The sequence below is a fragment of the Arachis ipaensis genome, chromosome B10 (assembly GCF_000816755.2).
Source record: "Arachis ipaensis cultivar K30076 chromosome B10, Araip1.1, whole genome shotgun sequence".
NCBI lineage: Eukaryota > Viridiplantae > Streptophyta > Magnoliopsida > Fabales > Fabaceae > Arachis > Arachis ipaensis.
The window spans coordinates 43732011-43754236 of NC_029794.2; the positions used below are offsets into that span (position 1 = coordinate 43732011).

Consider the following 22226-nt stretch of genomic DNA (forward strand, 5'->3'; position numbering starts at 1 on the left):
ACAAGGTGACCATAGCTTGCTTCAAGCCGACAGTCTCCGTGGGATCGACCCTTACTCACGTAAGGTTTATTACTTGGACGACCCAGTGCACTTGCTGGTTAGTTGTGTGGAATTGTGACAAAGTGTAATTCACGTTTAAGAGCTCCAAGTTCTTTGGCGCCATTGTTGATGATCACAATTTCGTGCACCAATGAAGCAGCTAGAAGGAAGGTTGCAAGTTTTATAAATGCTTCTGACTCTAGTAAAATTGTATTTACGAGAAATGCTACTGAAGCTATGAATCTAGTGGCTTATTCTTGGGGCTTGTCAAATTTAAAAAGAGATGATGAGGTATTTAATGATAGAGTTATGTTATTCATCCAAGTCTTTTTATAAACCAAGTCCAACCAAGTTAAACAATAAGACTTGGAGTAATGGTATCTTTAAATTATTTTTGTTGATGTTAGACTAACTTAGTTGGACTTGGTTAACAAAAGTCACTTGGATGTGTAGCATTATTCTTAATGATATATATCTTTATGAATGTCAAATAACATAATTGTTCAAAAGCCTGAGATCATTTTGTGGGTCTTCTTAAGTTTTGAAGAAAGTATTAAGGATTAATTTGAATTTGCAAAAGGAATTCAATAATAGAAATTTGAATATCAAGAAACATTGGGTATCTTTTAGTTAATTAAATTTCCCTAGTCTTGGTGTCCTTGTTAATGTTTATGTTCCACCATTATGTCCAAATCTTGCCCTCATCAAATCCTCCATTCTATATATATATATATTCTTACAGATTATACTTACGGTTGCTGAACATCACAGTGCGATTGTTCCTTGGCAACTACTAGCTCAAAAAGTTGGGGCTGTTTTGAAATTTGTGAACTTAAACCAATATGAAATTCCAGATATGGACAAATTGAAAGAACTGCTGTCATGGAAGACCAAGTTGTTGTCCATCATGTTTCAAATGTGCTTGGTATGTTTCTTATTTCTTATTATGTTTCTTTGTGTTGATTGAACAATACTTTAATATGTATACCATCAAAGATCATGTGCCTCTTGGGTTGATGGCTTGATGAACTTTTTATGTCACAACAAGGTCACTAGGTTTCTAAGCTTGCTATATGGCATACTCAATGTTCTTCTGCAAAAATTTTCAAATTAGGTATCACTTAGCATTGAACGTTCCAAATTAGTATTTTTTCCCCCTCATTGAACTTTAAGAAACATATTAGGTATGAAAAGGTAAGAGGCGAAACCTATTACTAGGAGAGTCAATTCCAAAACAGCCAGGCTGCTGAAAGGATTGTCTTTAGTTTAAATGGGAGCTCTATGTCTCACAGAGGCTGATAAGTGGCGCTTGTATCAGCATTCTGTAGGGTTTGATTTAATCACACTTTTAAGAACAGAGTTTACTTTGCAAATGAATTTGTAAAGTGGTCATTAGTGGAGTATGAAGTGGCAATCCAAAACTTATTCTATAATGGAATCCACAAAATCTGGTTGTTCTATAAGTTAAAAAAATCTTATTAATATCAAGCAGAAACTAATTCTTAGTGCAGTACTCAATTCCATTACAACCTTAATAAGGTTAAATATCAGTGCATACATCGTATATGAACTATAACAGCATCCTAATTTCTCTTGCTGTGTTTCTTCAATTTTTAGACTTCTATTTTATGCAGCATTGCAGCTGGTAGTACTTGTTGCTCACTTTTGGAGTTTATAGCTAAAATGAACTAATTTTGATATTTTTGTACAGCTTCGGTATTCCTGTTAGAGATATTGCTAACTGGGCTCATGATGTTGGAGCAAAAGTGATTGTAGATGCCTATCAGAGTGTTCCACACATGACAATTGATGTTCACAGCCTCAATGTTGATTTTCTTGTTGCTTCTTCTCACAAGGTTAGGATTATTAACTTTTTGTTGCTTGTATGTCTTTGGAACAATTATAATAAGTTTGTCAAATACTTCTTCTAGATGTGTGGGCCTACAGGGGTTGGATTCTTATATGGTAAAATAGACCTCTTGTCGTCCATGCTTCCCTTTTTAGGTAAGTAATTAGACATGGTATTTCCCTTGCGTCTTCCCGTTCAAATAGGAAACGACTATAAAATAAAATTGAAGCCCTATTTTTTTTGGAACCATGATTAATGATATTATCTTTTGAAGCTAATATACTGATGGCAACCTCGGCCTCTTCTTTGTCTAGGTGGTGGTGAAATGATTTCAGATGTATTTCTTGATCACTCAACTTGGGCTGAACCTCCATCCAGGTTTGTGAACTTGCTTTTCCCGACTCTTATCATATGGATAGTCTTATGTGACCTTGGGTGGAGATCACAAGTTTGATGAAGAGCATTTGTGGTTCTATTAATTTGCATGTCCATGTCTAATAATTTCTTTGCTTCTATGTTTTTAAAATTAACTCAGTGGTCAGTGTTACTGACATATTTTAACTTCTAAATCCTTTAACTTCAAAAGTATCAACCATCTACAGTTACTGTTAGTAATAGATAATAAGTGATAGATAATATGTAGTTGTTGTTATCTATGCAACTTTTTTCTGTTTTGTATACTATTAGTTGACTGTGTCTAATTATTTGATGCACTCTGATTGTCCAAGATTTGAGGCCGGAACACCAGCAATTGGGGAAGCAACTGGTTTAGGAGCAGCAATTGATTACTTATCTAGGATTGGTATGCAAACCACACATGATTATGAGGTAACTTAGGCTTCAATCTTTTAAACGACAAGCTATTTTATGATTCAAAGAACAAGAAAGATACATGCTATGAATCTATCAAAAGCATTAACAAGCTTAATGTTCCTCTTAACTTTTTTCTTTTTCTTTTGGGGGGACAACCCAAAAAGGAAAACTGATAGAAATGGTTAACAAAATGCGTTCTAAATGAAAATGATCTATGCTTATGTGAGAGAAACTGCACTGTAAATTAAATTTGATAAATCTTTCCACGCTTGTGCATAGTCACATATGTTGATATTAACTGTTTGTCTGGTGCAAGGTTAACTATTTTCATTCCAATGAAATGTGAAATTTCACAGGTGGAGCTGGGAAGATATCTTTATGAAAGGCTCCTTTCAATCCCAAATATTCGCATCTATGGGCTGGCACCTTCAGAAAAAATTAAACGAGCTGCACTTTGTTCTTTCAATATTGAAAATATTCACGCTACCGATCTTGCAACATTTCTTGATCAATAGGTAAGAGGATAAAATCACCATCCCCAGTCCCCACACGCAAAGTTCTCCAAGAACCATTTTTTTCAACAAAGAAGCTATAGATAGCAATCATGATGATCATTTGCAATTGTATGCCTGCTAAAAAGACGTACTATTTAGCATTTTTTGAATTATGATCATCATTGCATTGAGCATGTTTGGAAATTATTTCTGTCTTGAATTGCAATTGATAATGTAACATCTTTTCAGCATGGAGTGGCTATCAGATCAGGTTACCATTGTGCCCAACCCCTCCATCGGTAATTGGGAGTCAATGCAAGTGCACGTGCAAGCCTATTTCTATAACACTAAGAAGGATGTTGACAATTTTATCCAGGCCCTCAATGACACAGTCAACTTCTTCAGTTCATTCAAGTAGTCAGAATATTTTATTATGTAAATCAATTTTACTTTTTGTACGTCATCTCACTGTTAGGTCAATTGGTAGGGACATACTATCTCAATGTTCTTGAATTAAATTCCTTCTAATGATCTTAGTGGTGGAGGCGTCTTGTAAGTTTTGGGTTTCATTGTCTAAATTGTGGAACACCACCACATCAACCTCCTAAACTTATATGTATAATAAAATTGATGCTGAATTTCTATATCGAAACAAAAGAATGATGCTTAGGCATTGTTTTCTACCAAGTCAATATTTAAAATCAATTGTAGCTTATTGGAAGTTGGAACAGGTACATATTGAGCACAAGAGATGGTTATTAAAATTTAGAGAAAAGAACAAATCGATCCCTAACTTTTTGGTCCGCAAACATTTAAGTCCCTGAGGATTTAAAAATACATTTAAGTTCTTGACCTCTTTAAAATTAGGACATATCGATCCCTGAGTTTAATTTGTCCAATTTTAAAATCTCTCACACGTGTGTATCCGTATCAATTAGGTCAGTACAACGAGAATCACGTTTGATTTTTTCGTTGAGTCTGACAGATCCAAGTGAACATGAAGGATTGATATGTCCAGGTTTTAAAAAAGTCAGGGACTTAAATGTATTTTTAAATCTTCAAGGACTTAAATGTCTTCGAATCAAAAGATCAATAACCTATTTGTCATTTTCTCTAAAATTTAAAATTTCTGATACTTTTATCAACTTTATTCGTTCACAAGGATGTTAATCCATACTGCCAAAAATAAAAAAAAAATGGATGTTAATCCATGAGAGATTATGTGTTATATTGTCAAGCAGCACAGGCAATGGAGAGCCCTGTAAATTCAAAGGCATGCACCAAAAAATCTATTATATATATGTTATTGATTTTTGTCGAGTTATTTTGGTTTCTTAAAAATATAATCTCAATAAATTTTTCATGTAAAATATATTCTTTAACTTTCTAATGCATCGGGGTACTATAAATATATTTTTTAAAGAAGTGTAAAGAATACTTATTAACATGCTCAGGTTTAAGTACTGTTTAAGCGCATATCTGTCCAATGTTTCAAGTATTATTCTTAGATAAATATTAGGTGAAAATGTGATTTTATAATCACGTCTCCAAAAGTTTTGTTTTTGAAACTACTATTAAAAAAAAACTAAAAAATAAATACACAATTTTGTTATAAAAAATACAGAAAATTTTGTAAAAAAAATACATAAGTCTTTGAAGACAAACAAAAATATATAGAAAATTACACTCTTTTTTATGTTTCTGTTTTCTATTTCTCTATCTCAAAGAGCAACAAGAGAAACAGAAAGAAAAAAAGGCATGTTTTGAAAAAAAATCATCTTTTTTTTTCAACTCTACTTATTTTCTGCTTTTTATTTTGTTTTCTAAAAAAGAAAGTTGAACAAAGGAAAAAGAACGTGAGGGGAAGAAGACAAATGGATCATGAAGGGAGAATCAGAAGAAGAGTGAAGCTGATCTTTACGTTGTATATTTTTTTTGTTCTTTTGGACTCTTGGTTAAATGTTTAATTAAACTATGACTTAATCACTTAGTACCATTCTATTTTTTTTCTCTCAAATATTGTCTGATTTTAATTACGCACATAATTATAGAAATATATTTTGATTTTATATAAATGAAAATCATTGGATAAATGATCGTTATTAATTTCTTTTATCATATTGTATTTTCACTAACAGTTGTTCTTCTTTTCTTTTCTTTTCTTTTATCATATCGTTATTAAAACGTATAGACTATTATATATTGCTGGAAAGCTCTGGAAGTCAGCTTTCATAGCCATTGAGAGCGCTCTATTTGGACTTCTGTAGCTCCAGAAAAGCTCTTTCAAATGTAGGTAGGTCAGATGCGGACAACATTTGCAGTGCTTTCTCTGTCTCTGAATCAGACTTCTGCTCCAGCTCCTCAATTTCAGCCAGAAAATACTTGAAATTGTACAAAAACACAAACTCATAGTAGAATCCAGAAATGTAAATTTAACACTAAAACCTATAAAAACTTAATAAAAACTAAATAAAAAGTATATGAAAATGATGCCAAAAAGCGTATAAAATATCTGCTCATGACAACACTAAACTTAAATCATTGCTTGTCCCCAAGCAATTAAAAACACAGTAGGAGAAAAAAGAAAATTAAGATACAATAAATTTCTAAGTTTCAAATGAAGCTTAGTTACAATTAGATGAGCGGGACTTAGTAGCTTTTTGCTTCTGAATAGTTTTGGCATCTCACTATCCATTGAAACTCAGAATGGTTAGCATATTTAAGAACTTAGAATCTAGAAGATATCATTGACTCTCCTAGTTCATTTCTTTTTTATTCTTGAACACAACTTTTAAAGCCTTGGTCGTGACCCTAAGCACTTTGTTTTCCAATATTACCATCGGATACAATAATGCCACTGACACCTTAACTGGGTGAACCTTTTCAGATTGTGACTCATCTTTGCTAGAGTCCCCAGATAGAGGTGTCCAGAGTTTTTAAGCACACTCTTTTTTCTCTGGTGACCACGACTTTAACCGCTCAGTCTCAAGCTTTTCACTTGACACCTTTACGCCACAAGCATATAGTTAGGGACAGCTTGGTTGAGCCGCTTAGGCCAGGATTTTATTCATTTGGGCCCTCCTATCCATTAATGCTTAAAGCCTTGAGTCCTTTTACCCTTGCCTTTTGGTTTAAAGGGTTATTGGCTTTTTCAATCTATCATCCTTTTCCTGCATTTTTGAGCAGTAATGGATTTTTCTGCTTTTTATTTTTTTTTCTTTTTCTTTTCGCCATTTTTCGTTCTTTTTTGCATGCATAACAATAAATTTTTTCTTTTGCAACATGCTTTTTCTTTTTTTTTTTTGCTGCTTTTTCTTGCTTCAAGAATCAATTTTAGATTTTTCAGATTATCAATAATATATTTCCTTTTTCCTTATTCTTTCAAGAGCCAACTGATGAGAGCACTTTTGCGTGGTCTAGAAATTTGCGGATAAATCCTCGTTGCAAGTATAGTTTCTAAACCTTCAAAAGTCATTTCATACAAACGTTTTGGTTGTCACAAGTAACAAACCCCTAAATAAATTGATAACCAAAGTATTCAAACCTCGGGTCGTCTTCTCAAGGAATTGCAGGGAAGTATGTTCTTATTATTGGTTATGAGTCTGTAAATTGGGGTTTTGGAGTTTGGGCAATGGGCACAGATATATTTAAATGATAAGTAAAATAAATTAACAATAATAAAATTTCTTGTCAAGGTATGAAGAACTGGAAGTCCTATCCTGGCTATCCTTATCAATTTTAATGAGAATTAGATTTTTCTCCCACTCAAGCGTCTCCAATGACTCAACCAAAGCCAAAAGGAAAAATTCTAAATTATTTATATAAATAAAAGAAACAAATCATAAATCTAAAAATACCTCAATTAGCACTAATGAAGATATCAAATATAACATGGAAGAGTTCATAAATTAAATTAGAAAAATAAATAAAAGGAACATTGAACCTGGGATTGAGAGTCACTCCTAAAACTAAGAGAAATCCTAAATCCTAATCCTAAGAGAGAGGAGAGAACCTCTCTCTCTAAAAACTACATCTAAATCCTAAAATTGTGAATGTGAAAGCTTTTTTATGAATGGATGCATTCCCCTACTTTATAGCCTCTAATCTGAGTTTTCTGGGCCGAAAATTGGGTCGAAAACAGCCCAGAAATCGCTGGAGAAGAAATCTGCCACGCTGATTCTTCGTCACTGCGACGCGTCCGCATGGATCATGCGGTCGCGTCGCCTAGCGTCATGGCAACTATGGCATATTATATATCAAATCGAAGCCCCGGACGTTAGCTTTTCAACGCAACTAAAACCGCATCGTTTGGACCTCTGTAGCTCAAGTTATGACTGTTTGCATGCGAAGAGGTCAGGCTGACAGCTTTGCAGTTCCTCCAACTTCTTGTATTCCTTCCGCTTTTGCATGCTTCCTTTCCATCCTCCAAGCCATTCCTGCCCTATAATCTCTGAAAACACTTAACACACATATCAAGGCATCTAATGGTAATAAGAGAGGATTAATAATTAGCAATTTAAAGACCAAAGAAGCATGTTTTTAATCATAGCACATAATTAGCAAGGCAAATGTAAAACCATGCAAATAGTATGAATAAGTGGGTAAAGAGTTGATAAAATTCACTCAATTGAGCACAAAATAAACCATAAAATAGTGGTTTATCACCAACATTCTAAAATTTTAACTTCAAATATGCATTGTTTAATCATACATTCAGAAAACAAAAGCAAATGACACGACATCAAACTAATTAAACTAATCTTATTTTAAACTTGAAATTCATGCATCTCTCAATTCATTTCAATAAAAATTTTATTTAAGCAAGGTGAGAGATATATGGAACATTTTACAACTTAAAGACATCAATGCAAATGATCATGCAACTAACAAAAGAACAGATAAATAAACAGACAGAAAACAGAAAAATAACAGGAAAGGGGTGTAAAGAGAACGAATCCACCTTTAAGGGTGGCTCTAGTGCTCCTCCTTGAGGATCCAATGTGATACTTGATCTCTTCTATGTCATCCCTTTGCCTTTCATGCTCTTCCCTCATAGCCCTTTGGTCTTTCCTTATGGCTCTTTGGTCTTCTCTTATTTCATTGAGGGTAGTGGCATATCCTTGATGCTCCATCCTCAATTGCTCCATGTTAGTGCTCAATTCTCCAAGAGAAGTTTTTCATTGATCCCAATAGCTTTTGAGAGGAAAGTACATCCCTTGAGGCATCTCAGGGATCTCATGTTGAGGCGGATGCACAGGCTCTTGTGCATGCTCTCTGGTTTGCTCCATCCGCTTCTTAGTGACAGGCTTATCCTCCCGAATGGAGACATCTCCATTTATGACAATTCCAACTGAATTGCATAGATGACAGATGATGTGTGGGAATGCCAACCTGGCATTGGTGTGAGGCTTCTCAGCTAGCTTGTACATTTCTTGAGGAATCACCTCATGTACTTCCACCTCAGTTCCAATCATGATGCAATGAATCATGATGGCTCTGTCAACAGTCACTTCTAACCGATTGCTAGTGGGGATGATGGATCTTTGAATGAATTCCAACCATCCTCTAGCTATGGGCTTTAGGTCAAGCTTTCTTAGTTGAATGGGCTTGCCTTGGGAATCCCTTTTCCACTGTGCTCCTTTCACACAGATGTCAGAGAGCACTTGATCCAATCTCTGGTCAAAGTTGACTCTCCTAGTGTAAGGATAAGGATCTCCTTGAAATAGAGGCAAGTTGAATGCCAACCTCACACTTTCCAGGCTGAAATCTAAGATTCTTCCTCGGACCTTGGTGCTCCAATTCCTTGGATTTGGGTTCACACTAGTGTCATGGTTTTTAGTAACCCATGCATTAGCATAGAACTCTTGCACCATGAAAATTCCAATATCTTGAATGGGATTGATTTGGACTTCCCAACCTCTTCTCCGGATCTTTTCAGATTTCTGGATACTCATTCTTCTTGAGCATGGAAGGGACCCCAGGGATCACTTTCTTCTCAGCCAATACTTTAGAGAAGTGGTCTTGGTGGGCTTTGGTGATGATTCTCTCTATCTCCCAAGATTCAGAGGGATTGACTACTGCCTTTCCTTTCCTCTTTCTAGTGGATTCTCCAACCTTGGGTGCCATAAATGGTAATGGAAAGAAAAAAAGCTATGCTTTTTCCACACCAAACTTAAAACTTTGCTCGTTCTCGAGCAAAAATAAAGAGAATAGAAGATTAGAGTAGAAGAAGAAGAAAATAGAAGGATATAGAGGGAGAGAGAGGGCTCGGCCTTGTGGGTGTATGAGTGTATGAGAGGTGTGTGTATAAGGGATTATGGAGAGGGGTATTTATAGGAGTAGGGAGTGGGTAGATTCGGCCATAGGGTGGATTTTGGGTGGGAAATTTGATTTTGAAGTGGGTGGGGGTAGGTGGGGTTATGATGATCATGGGGAAGTGGTATGGATGTGATTGGGCTAGAGTTTATAGGGAAGTGATGATAAAGCGAGAATTCTTTGTATAGTTTGGAATCAATTAAAACAAGCATCAAATCATTGGTAGTATAGTCCAAACCAACAACAAATTCTCACAATCAAATGTTAATTCAAATTAAAGTAACCGAGATCAAGAGTAATTCAACCTCGGGTCGTTCTCCTTAGGAGTTGCAATGAAATGTACAATTATTGGCTATAGGAGGAAATGGGTGTTGGATAATAAGTTATTTAAGAAATGTAAATAGCAATAAATTAAATGAACATGCAAGGAAATAAAATTCAAAGCAATTAAAGGTCAAAGCAATTAAATGCAAAGAAAGGAAATTTCAAATATAAGAAACCTCTTAGCAAGGATTGGGAGCTAAGGTTACCTATCCTAATCATTGACCATAAACACATAATGATTGTGAAGAGTTAATCCTACTTAGTCAACCCTACATCGAGGATAAGTCAAATAGGGATAGTTGATTTCAATCCCTAAGTCCTAAGTCAACACTATTGAGTCACTTAGAGTAAAGGAAAACCAAATTAACTAACTACTCTAATATATCAAACAAGAATGGACATCAATGATTCAAGGGTCACCAAAGTCACCAATTCCAAGCCAAGAGTAGAGAAAAACTATGTAAAGACTAAGGCAAGCATTTTATCAAACACTTGGTGAGCATGAAAATAAAATCAAATTAAATTGCATAAAAATAAAAGCTAACTACTAAAAGCAAGAAAATGATAACAACAACTAAAGAAAGCAATAAATAAGCATAAAAACATAAATTACATTAAATGTAAATTAAAATAACAACAGTGTGCATAAACATAAAAAGCAAGGAAAATGAGAAATTAACAAGATAACATAAGGAAGTTAAAATAATAAAATAAAGAAATGTAGAAGAGACTAGATAAAAACAAGAATTAAAAATTGAAATTACAAGAAATTAAACTAAGAAACCCTAATTCTAGAGAGAAGGGGGAGCTTCTCTCTCTAGAAAACAACCTACATAATGCTTAACTAACCCTAATTTCTTCCCCCTTTCATATGGAGTGAGGCCTTGTTTGATATAGGAAGAATCAGCTTCAGAAATTCCAAAAACTGGGCTCTGGAGGCCCAGAAATTGTCCCCAGCGATTTCCATTAAGTGAGTCACGTGGTGGGACGTGTGCGTACGCACAGGTGTGTGCATACACACACATGCTGATTTTCTTCTTGTGCGTATGCACAGGATGTTGTGTGTACGCACACATGGCTTTGTGGTTCTTATACGTACGCACAGCGGTTTGTGCGCATGCACACTCCAATGTGTGCTTCTTCTTTGCTTTCTTCATGCTTTCTCCCAATTCCATGCTATTCTTCCACTCTTATCAAGCCATTCCAACCTATTACACCTGAAATCAGTCATCAAAACCATCAAGGTATCGAATGGGATAAAAGTGATTAAAATAAGTACAAAATAGCATGTTTTCACAATTAAGCTCAATTTAGGGAGAAAAACAAAAGTATGCTATTTAGATGAATAAATGTGGGTTTATGTAATGAAATCCACTCAAATCAAACCAAAATATATCGTCAAATATGGATTCATCAATTCTCCCACACTTAAACAAGAGCATGTCCTCATACTATTCACAATCAAAGGAGAAGGATAAGGAGGGCAAACAATTTATTAAATGCATCTAACTACATGCATGCAACTATGCTAAATGCTATCTATCTATATATATACTATAATTCCTATTGAGTTTGGCAAAAACAACAAAAGAATCTCAATCAATCCAAAACAAGTCTTAGGGCCAAGGTAAGAAAATATAGCAATATAATCAATGTCCAAAGATTTGATTTGAAATTTTCAAATATCATTTCAACAACTTGCAAGAAGACACATGATAAGCGATGGAATCATAGAATTGAGCAATTGAACCCCTCACTTGATGTGTTTACACTCTAATCGCTTAGTATGTAGGGCTTAATCACTCAATTCTCCTTTAATCATGTTTCTCAAAGATTTGCAAGTCATCTAACAATCAACTAATACTTGATGCGTGAATGCAAATATCATGAGGTCTTTGAAGGGTTGTAATGGGGCTAGTGTTTAGGTTGGATTAATATGGTTAAGTGGACTAGCAAGTTGGACCTTTGATTAGCTCAAGTATCCCACCTAATCCTATATTAACCTATTTACATAACAAAATAACCTAACTACCCATTTATTCTCTTTTTCACATTCACTCATGTATCCTCTTTCCAATTTACTCACATATGCATCCTTTATTTACATTCTTATTATCATTTTTTTTCTTTTCTTTTTTTGAAAGATATATACACCAAAATTTTTCTTTTATCAACAAAAAAGAGATACATATGTCTAAGTAATGAATGCATGAGTGTTTACCTATTTTTCCATATTTTCACAATGAACACCCAAACTAACTCTCTACCAATGTTTCCCACAAATTCTCTCCCACACTTAGTTGACACACACTCTCCATACCCAAGCTAATCAAAGATACAATTCAAGGACATAATGTTTTTTTCACTTAGGGCAAAAGATGTGCTTAATATTAGAACAAAAGGGGAATTAAAAGGCTCAAAAGTGATTACAAAGGTAGATGTAAGGGTTGGCCATATGGGTTAGTGAGTTCAATCTCAAAAATGGCCTCAATCATACAAAATGCATTCCAAACAATAAATATAGGACATAAAGATTTAAGCACATCAAAGATTACAATTATAAAAGGAGTTTATCACATAAGAATAAAATTTTTGGTTGAAAATGTGCAACCACACAATTAAAACTCAATTCTCACAAGGTGTTTTGTTCAAGCCCTTTTCTATGTTCCATGACAAAGAAATACTTCAACAAGTTCAAAAACAAGTTTTCAAATCTAATCAATGGAATGCCCTAAAAAGGGATTTCTTGAAAATTCTTTGTTGTTTTAACCAAACTTATTTCCTATACTAGGCAACATGCAAATATTTTCGACTATAAAACTATAGGCAACTAAGATATATACATATAAAAGCAAGCTAAGATATATACAAACGAACCAGGCAAAGTATAATGCAATAAAATACTAACAAATATTCACAAAAATATAACTATTAAAAACTAGAAATAAATGCAAAGTGTTGAGAAAAGGAAATTTATGCCCCAAAATTGCGGATCCTCGCCCACACTTAAACGTTGCACGGTCATCCGTGCATGCACTAAATCTGGGGGTGAAGAGGTATGAGGCTCCACCTTCAGCTGGTGGGCACCGGGGCTCCGGTTGCTATATAAAACACACAAACGACAATTGAGGAAGAAGTCATAGAAATGTGGCATGGCAATTAAATGCAAGGAAAGGAAATTTCAAATGCAAGAAACCTCTTGGCAAGGAGTGGGAGCTAAGGTTACCTATCCTAATCATTGACCACAAACACATGATGATTATGAAGAGTTAATCCTACTTAGTCAACCCTACATCGAGGATAAGTCAAATAGGGATAGTTGATTTCAATCCCTAAGTCTTAAGTCAACACTATTGAGTCACTTAGAGTCAAGGAAAACAAAATCAACTAACTACTCTAATATATCAAACAAGAATGGACATCAATGATTCAAGGGTCACCAAAGTCACCAATTCCAAGCCAAGAGTGGAGAAAAACTATGTAAAGACTAAGCCAAGCATTTTATCAAACACTTGGTGAGCATGAAAATAAAATCAAATTAAATTGCATAAAAATAAAAGCTAACTACCAAAAGCAAGAAAATGATAACAACAACTAAAGAAAGCAATAAATGAGCATAAAAACATAAATTGCATTAAATGTAAATTAAAATAACAAGAGTGTGCATAAACATAAAAAGCAAGAAAAATGAGAAATTAACAATATAACATAAGGAAATTAAGACAATAAAATAAAGAAATGTAAAAGAGACTAGATAAAAACAAGAGTTAAAAGTAGAAATTACAAGAAATTAAACTAATAAACCCTAATTCTAGAGAGATGGGGGAGCTTCTCTCTCTAGAAAACAACCTACATAATGCTCAACTAACCCTAATTTCTCCCCCCCTTTCACATGGAGTGAGGACTTGTTTGATATAGGAAGAATCAGCTTAAAAAAGTCCAAAAACTGGGCTCTGGAGGCCCAGAAATTGCCCCCAGCGATTTTCATTAGGTGAGTCACGTGCTGGGACGTGTGCGTACGCACACATGGATTTGTGGTTCTTGTGCATACGTACAGGGGGTTGTGCGCACGCACACTCCAATGTGTGCTTCTCCTTTGTTTTCTTCATGCTTTCTCCCAATTCCATGCTATGCTTCCACTCTTATCAAGCCATTCCAACCTATTACACCTGAAATCACTCATCAAAAACAAAAAGGTATCGAATGGGATAAAAGTGGGATAAAAGTGATTAAAATAAGCACAAAATATCATGTTTTCACAATTAAGCTCAATTTAGGGAGAAAACACAAAAGTATGCTATTTAGATGAATAGATGTTGGTTTATGTGATGAAATCCACTCAAATCAAACTAAAATATATCATCAAATATGGATTCATCAAGTGTGTATGGGGATATGTGAAAGTAGGTGGGGTTAAGGGGGGTAGGTGAAAATGCTATGGGACCCACTAGTCCTGAGAGACTAGGGAATCCAGATTTCCTGCTTCTCTGTACTGGCATTTGAACTCCCAGCAGCTGCTCCCTGGCTGGCGTTCAATGCCAGCAATGCTGTCCATGAGGGGTGTTGAACGCCCAGTGAGGGCTTCCTTACTGGCGTTCAACTTTGACACTCCATTCAGAATGCTCTGTTTTCACTACTGTGAATTCTGTCTCTTGACTGATGCACATGATTATGACTCTAATAACTGAAAGAAAAAGAAAATAAATATGGTTGAGTAAGGTTGGGTTGCCTCCCAACAAGCGCTTCTTTAACGTCACTAGCTTGACCTTTAGCTCCTTATGGAGGTGAGTATGGGCTCAGATTTTTACCCCTTATAGTGAATTTTCTTCATGTCCTCTCATGAATGAGCACTACATGCTCTACAGATAGGACACAACTCACTGTATGTGGTAGGACTGGATTCTTAGTAAAGACAACTCTCATACCAGGTGAGAGGCCTTCAGTTGGGACTTTCTTGTCCCTCTAACCTTAGGCACTTTCTTTTTAGTACCTTTGTGCTTAGCGCTTGTTGAGGGCTGGCCAACACCAAACTTAGAATTGATGTCTGGGGGCTCTGCACAGAAAGAGAGGGTTGGCACACTAAGTGTTGCACAGTTATCTCTCTTTTAGAGGGAGAATTAAGATGAGGCATCTTGAATAAGATGTGATCCTCTCCTACTTGTAGGACCAGTTCTCCCTTAGCCACATTAATGATAGCATTATCAGTGGCTAGGAAAGGTCTGCCAAGGATGACACAGTCATCCTCATCCTCTCCTATATCCAAGACAATGAAGTTTGCAGGGATGTAGTGGTTTTCAACTTTAACCAAGACATCCTCTACTAAGCCATATGGTTTCTTCATGGTCTTGTCTACCATCTCTAATGAGATGTATGCAGCTTTTACCTTAAAGATTCCCAACTTCTCCATTACAAAGAGTGACATGAGGTTTATGCTTGACCCTAGGTCACACAAAGCCTTATTAAAGGTCATAGTGCATATGGTGCAAGGAATCAAAAAGCGTCCAGGATCTGGAAGCTTCTAAGGTAGCTCTTGCTGAACCAAAGCATGGAGTTCTTTGGTAAGCAATGGAGGTTCTTCCTCTAGAGGCTTTATACCAAATAACTTGGCATTCAGCTTTATAAGAGCTCCTAGGTACCGAGCAACTTGCTTTTCCCTAGTGTCCTCTTCCTCATCTGAGGATGAATAGTCATCAGAACTCATGCACTGCAGTAGTGCATTCAGAGAAACCTCAATTGTCTTTATGGTTTCCTTTGATTCTGGGCTAGAGGGTTCTTGAGCGGGATTTAGGCACTCAGAGGGTGTGCTTTGACTAGTATTCAACGCCTGCTCTGTTAGCTTATTGGGGTTTGAACGCCCTTGCTGTCCACCCTGACTACCGTTAAACGCCAGTCCCTCTAGTATTCTGGGCATTGAACGCCCAACAGGGATGTCCTTGCTGGCGTTCAACGCCAGCTTCCCTAGGTAAGTGGGCGTTGAATGCCTAGTGAGGGGTTCCTCACTGGTGTTCAGCGCCAGAATGGCTGCATGGTTGGGAGTTGAACGCCCAGTGAGGGGTTCCTCACTGGCGTTTAACGCCAGGCTTGCTACAATTGTGGGCGTTGAACGCCCAGTGAAGGCGTCTTCACTGGCGTTCAGCGCCACCCCATTCTCCTCTAGTTTGGTCTCTACCTCCATGGTTATGGCCTTGCACTCTTCTCTTGGATTTACCTCATGAGGAGTCTCAGGGATCCTCTTGCTCGGTTGACCAACTTGTACCTCCAAGTTTCTAATGGAGGACCTTGTTTCATTAATGAAACTATGAGTGGTCTTAGCAAGGCTGGAGACCAGAATGGCTAAGTCAAAAAGGCTCTACTTAGAAGTCTCCATATTCTTCTAAGAAGATGGAAATGGTGGTCTGTTATTGAATCTATTCTAGTTCCTTCCACTTTGATTGTTATTGAAACCTTGCTAAGGTTTCTATTGATCCTTCCATGAGAGGTTAGGATGATTCCTCCATGAAGGATTGTAGGTGTTTCCATAGGGTTCTCCCATGTAATTTACCTCCTCCATGGTGGGTTGATCAGGATCATAACCTTTTGTTTCAGAAGAAACTTCCTGATTACTGCCAGCTACAGTTTGCATCCCAGTCAGATATTTAGAGATCACGTTGACCTGTTGGGTCAAGATCTTATTCTGAGCCAAGATGTCATTCAGAGTCTCAACTTTATGAACTCCTTTCTTCTGAGAGATTCCATGGTTTACAGAGTTTCTTTCAGAAGTGTATATGAACTGGTTGTTAGCAACCATTTCATTGAGTTCTCTTTCTTTTGCAGGTGTTTTCTTCAAGTGAAGGGATCCACCTATAGAGCTATCCAATGAAATCTTGGATATCTCAGACTATAGAGAAACTAACTGAGGCTTAAACTCAAAATTGTTAGCTCCAATGGCAAGTACAACAATGCTTCTGCCATAAAAGTCAGAGCTAGGCATGGTGAAGTCACTAAGGACCTTTCTTGGCTCCTCTTGAGGTTCGGCCATGTCCTCTGTTTCTTGTTCAAAACTTTTTGAAAAGTCTATTTCGGAGTGTTGTGCATTAGCTTGTTGTAAACGCCTCCTTAGAGTCTTCTCAGGTTTAGGATCAGGAGTCAATAGAGGTTCTTTATCCCTGTTCCTGGTCATAAATAAGAAGAAAAGAAAAGAAAGAAAAAAAGAAATCTCTTTGTGCTAATTAGCAAGAAGCTCCTCCTTAAAGTCAGATGTGAAGAAAGAAGAAGAAGACAGAAAAGAAATAAAAGAAGTAGAAGAAGAATACTTTGAAAATAGGGGATAGAGGTAAATAAGAGAGGATGAAAGATGAGAAGGAAGAATAGAGAGGGGGGTAGAGTTCGAATAATATAGATGTGAGAAGAAGAGCAGTATAAATAGAAAAAGTAAATAAGAATTAAAATATTTTTTTGTTTTTTATTTTATTTATTAATTAATTAATTTTCAAAAATTAAGTTAATCAATTTAAAAAGATTTTAAAATTTGAATGTTAAACTTCCAAAAATAGAGGAGAGAAAAGAAGAAGTTTTCAAAAATTAAGAGATATGAAATTTAGTTAGGTAGTTTTGAAAAAGAAGAGAGAGAAGAAGAGAAGTAATTTTCGAAAATTGAAAGAGGGAAATGTTAGTTAGGTAGTTTTGAAAAAGAAGAGAGAGAAGATAAGATATTAATTAAGAAAATATTTGAATTTAAAATAAAATAGAAGGTAAGATAAGAAAAGATTTGAAATTAAAATTTGAAATTAGAAAAAGATAAGATTTTGAAATTTGATTTTGAAAAAGATAAGATTTTTAAAATTTTGAAATTTTTAAAATGATAAGATTTTTAGTTTTGAAATTTGAAATTTGAATTCTTAAATTTTGAAAATTGAAAAAGATAAGATAAGATTTTTTTAAATTTAAAAAAAAAGATATGATAAGATTTTGAAAAAGATAAGATTTTTGAAAAAGGTGAGATTTTTAATTTTGAAAAGATTTGATTTTTTGAAAACTTGACAACTAAGAATAATAAGATAAAATTTTGAAATTGAAATCTGAATTTTTATTATAAATTTTCAAATATTAAGTAGAAGAGATTAGGAAAGATATTATTTTTTTTATTTTTGAATTTAATGATGAAGAGAAAAACACACAAAAGACACAAGACTTAAAATTTTTAGATCTAGCACCCTTGATTTTCGAAAATTTTGGAGGGAAACACAAAGGGACACCAAACTTAAAAATTTTAAGATCAAAACACATAAAAGACTCAAGAACACTTTGAGGACTAACAAGGATACAAAGAACAAAATTTTAAAACTCAAAGAACAAAAGAACATAAAAAAACACTAAACTTAAATTTTTTAGAAAACCAAGACAAATTTTCGAAAGTTGAAAGAAAAATAATAAGAAAACACCAAACTTAAAGACTTGACACAAGATTAAACCAAAAAAAAATTATTTTTGAAAATTTTTAGAAAGAAAGACTCAAAGGAACAACAATTACCAAGAACATAAGCACAAGGCTCTAACCAATTGAACAAAGAAAATAAAAATATTTTTGAAAAACCTTTTAAATTTTCAACAAGAACACAAGACTCAAACAAAGAACAAAGATTAAACAAAGAAAATAAAAATATTTTTGAAAAACTTTTTAGAATTTTCGAAAATTTTGAAGAAGAAGAAAATAAAAATAAAAGACTCAATTAGGAATGATAAAGAAAAGAAAATAAAAATTATCTTATCTAGGGAGCAAGACAATCCGTCAGTTTGTCCAAACTCAATAATTCCAGGCAACGGCGCCAAAAACTTGGTGCGCACGAACCCCCACACCTTCGTACTGTTGTACCAGCAAGTACACTGAGTCGTCCAAATAATACCTGAGCGAGTCAGGGTCGATCCCACGAGGATTATGGTTTGAAGCAAGCTATGGTTATCTTGCAGGTCTTAGTCAGGCAGATCAAAAAGTTGTTGGTTTTATGTCATATATGGAGTTTGTAGTTGTAAGAGTAATGTATGAAAGGAATAAAGCAAAAGGGGTAGAAAATACTGATAGGAATAGAGTTAAGGATTGGAGTTGCTTTGTCTTTCTGATTTAACTCCGGTATTACTGCTCTCTTTGCTTGTGAGTGATTGTTTCAATGGCAGGCTATATGTGATTGACAGTGGTTTGAGCAGCTGCTAATACTCCTCCAGATCTGAACCGTAGGTTTAATGCGGATCCATTCTGATTAAGGGTGAAGCTCGTACAGTTCTCATTCTCCTTAATGATCCTACTCAAAATGCCACAGACAAGGTCGGATCTTCTAGATCAGAGAATGTTGCACCTTGGGTTCTAGCCTCTACCACAAAGACCCTAATCTCCCCGTAAATCGGCTGAACTGATGTCTCGAGAAGTCCCCAACGAAGTCGTGGATTAGCCGTTTGAGAGACGTATATTAAAGCTGGTGGTTCATCATTGTCCGATGAAAGACGCACTCTAAACCCATGTAGAATGTGATAACCTTATGCCAGTTCAACGCATTCATATTGATGAAGAGGGAATATACATCTTAGAATTAATCAAACACGGATCGAAGAGAATTAGTAATACTTTTATTAATTCATAGGACTCAGCAAGGCTTCTCCCCTCAACCTATGAGGTTTAGAAACTCATACTAAAGTAAAATACAATGTAAAACGTGTATGATGTCTGAAAGGGATCGAAGAAGGTCAGAATAACATAAATATAATCCCTTAAATACTAAACAGATGACTAGTAAGAGTAAAACAGTCTATTTAGTGCTAAAATCTGTTTCTAGGGCCCACTTGTTGAGTGTTTGGGCTGAGCTTTGATGAGATCCACGTGCCATGAGGTCTTTTGGGCATGGAACGCCAGCTAGGGGGTCCTCTTTGGGCGTTTGCACATTGGACTATGCTCTTTGGGTGCTAGACGCCAGGAAGGGGGCAGGAAACTGGTGTTGGACGCCAGTTTTGGGCTTTCTAATCTGAAGCAAAGTATGGACTATTATATATTGATGGAAAGCTCTGGAATTCAGCTTTCATAGCCATTGAGAGTGCTCCATTTAGACTTTTGTAGCTCCAGAAAAGATCTTCGAATGCAGGTAGGTCAGATTCGGATAGCATCTGTAGTGCTTTCTCTGTCTCTGAATCAGACTTCTGCTCCAGCTCCTCAATTTCAGCCAGAAAATACCTGAAATTATACAAAAACACAAAAATTCATAGTAGAATCCAAAATTGTGAATTTAAATGGTCTAACGGTCTAACGGACTCGGTGGTCATCCCAAGCCTAACCAACGGGCTGATGAACGAGGATTTTTTAAAACACCTCACAACCAAACCGGTCTGAACCATGCACAAAATCCAAAAGTAGCAAGGCAGTATATAAATGATGAAGAAGTGAGTCAAGTTGTGGCAGGCAATAAACAGCACCACGGGCACACGGCCCCACGGAATAACCCACCACCCAAAGAAGCCCCTAAGGAGCATTTCAAAACCGTTGCCCCTAACCGGCCACCTAGAGTTGGAAAGTTTATGAACTATACCCCTCGGCTAGCTTCGATAACCGAGATCTATCATGAGATAGCTGAATTGGGCATCCTCCCAAAGGTCAAACAATTGAGAGAGCACACAGGTAGTAACAAAAGTATGTATTGTGACTATCATAGAGGATACAGACACAAAACTCAAGACTGCTTCGACCTCAAAGACACTCTCGAACAAGCCATCAGAGATGGCAAACTCCTTGAGTTCACCAAAATTATTCGAGAGCCCAGGATGGTTAAAAAAGAGAAGTCACCAGAGCGGGAAGGTCAAAATTCTAAAACGATGAGACCGACACATCATGAAATCCAAAGGCCGACCCGATAATAATAGTAAACGTCATCATGGAGAAAGATGTATCCAAAAAATCCAAATCCACATTAAAAATGGATCTCCAAGTGCTAGCTATAAAAGACGAAAAAAGAACCTCCTCTTTCCTGACCATGATAACATTCTCCTTCGATAACTGCCAGAATAGCACGTCAGTGGAAGACGCCCTTTCGTCATTTTATCCAGAGTCAGAACTAGTTTAGTAAAGTGCATACTGGTAGACACCCGTGCCGACCCAGACATCCTCTTCAAGGGATCCATCGACAAGTTAGGATTCCAAAACGGAAACCTACAGAGCCACTGCAACGGAGTAACTAGACTCGGAGACAATTTTCTTAAACCAAACAGCTCTATAGTGCTACCAACCACCACCAAAATTGGCATCCAGAAGAAAACATACTTTCTGAGTTCATGGTTTTAAATGACTCTATTGCTTACAACATCATTCTAGGGAGTAAGACAATCAATGACCTCTCTCCCGCCATATTCACTAAATTCCTAATCGTGAAGTTTTAAGCAGATGACAGAACCATAGGAACCATACACGGTGATAGGGCCGTCACTGTGGAGTGCGACAACACTATCCTAGCCATCCAAAAACAGTCTTGAGATGTGGCGAAAATTTTGTAGCCGACCTGGACACCCGACAAGACGATCAGCCCTGACCAGAACTAGAGGGAGACATGGAGAAGCTACGATAGGACAAACCAATGACGAGTTCACTTTCATAAACAAAAACCTTCCCTTTAACCTAAAAGGGAAACTCATGGAACTTCTGAAGGAAAATAGAGACTTCTTCGCCTTCACTCCTGCCGACATGCCAGGAATAGACCCGGACCTGATGTCTCACCGGCTAGCCATAGACCCGAAGAAAAAGCTGGTAGCCCAGAGGAGAAGGAAGATGTCCTATGACCAGACAAATGAAGTTAAAAAGCAAGTCAAGAGCCTACTCAAAGCTGGCTTCATCTGGGAACTACCTTACACGACTTGGCTAGCGAACATTGTGTTGGTAAAGAAAGTAAACATCAAATGACGAATATACATCGACTACATGAAATTAAACAAAGCTTGTCCAAAACGCGCCTTTTCCCTGCCAAACATCGCCGCCTTGGGACACTAGTACCTCAGTGTCATGGACGCATATCCAAGGTACAATCAGATACCCGTGCAAAAGCTGGACGAAGAAAAAATGGCATTTGTAACCCCTGAAGGTACATACTACTACACAGTCATGCCCTTTGGGCTAAAAAATCATGAAAATCTTCAAAGACCTCTTAGGAATAAAACTTTTACATTGACGACATGCTAGCCAAAATAGAAACGAGCAAAGAGCTTATTGATGATCTCAAACTTATACTGGATACTTTAAGGAGACAAAGGATGTGCCTTAACCCAACAAAGTGTGCGTTTGGAATGGAGGCAGAGAAATTTTTGGGCTTCATGATCACAAAACAGGGAGTGGAGGCCAACCCAGAAAAGTGCCAAGCCATCGTCGAGATGAGTAGTTTTGCAAGTCT

General features: G+C 36.3%; 1 pseudogene; it reads left to right on the forward strand.

Moving 5' to 3' along the window:
* On the forward strand, window positions 211–3900 carry LOC107624053 (annotated as a pseudogene).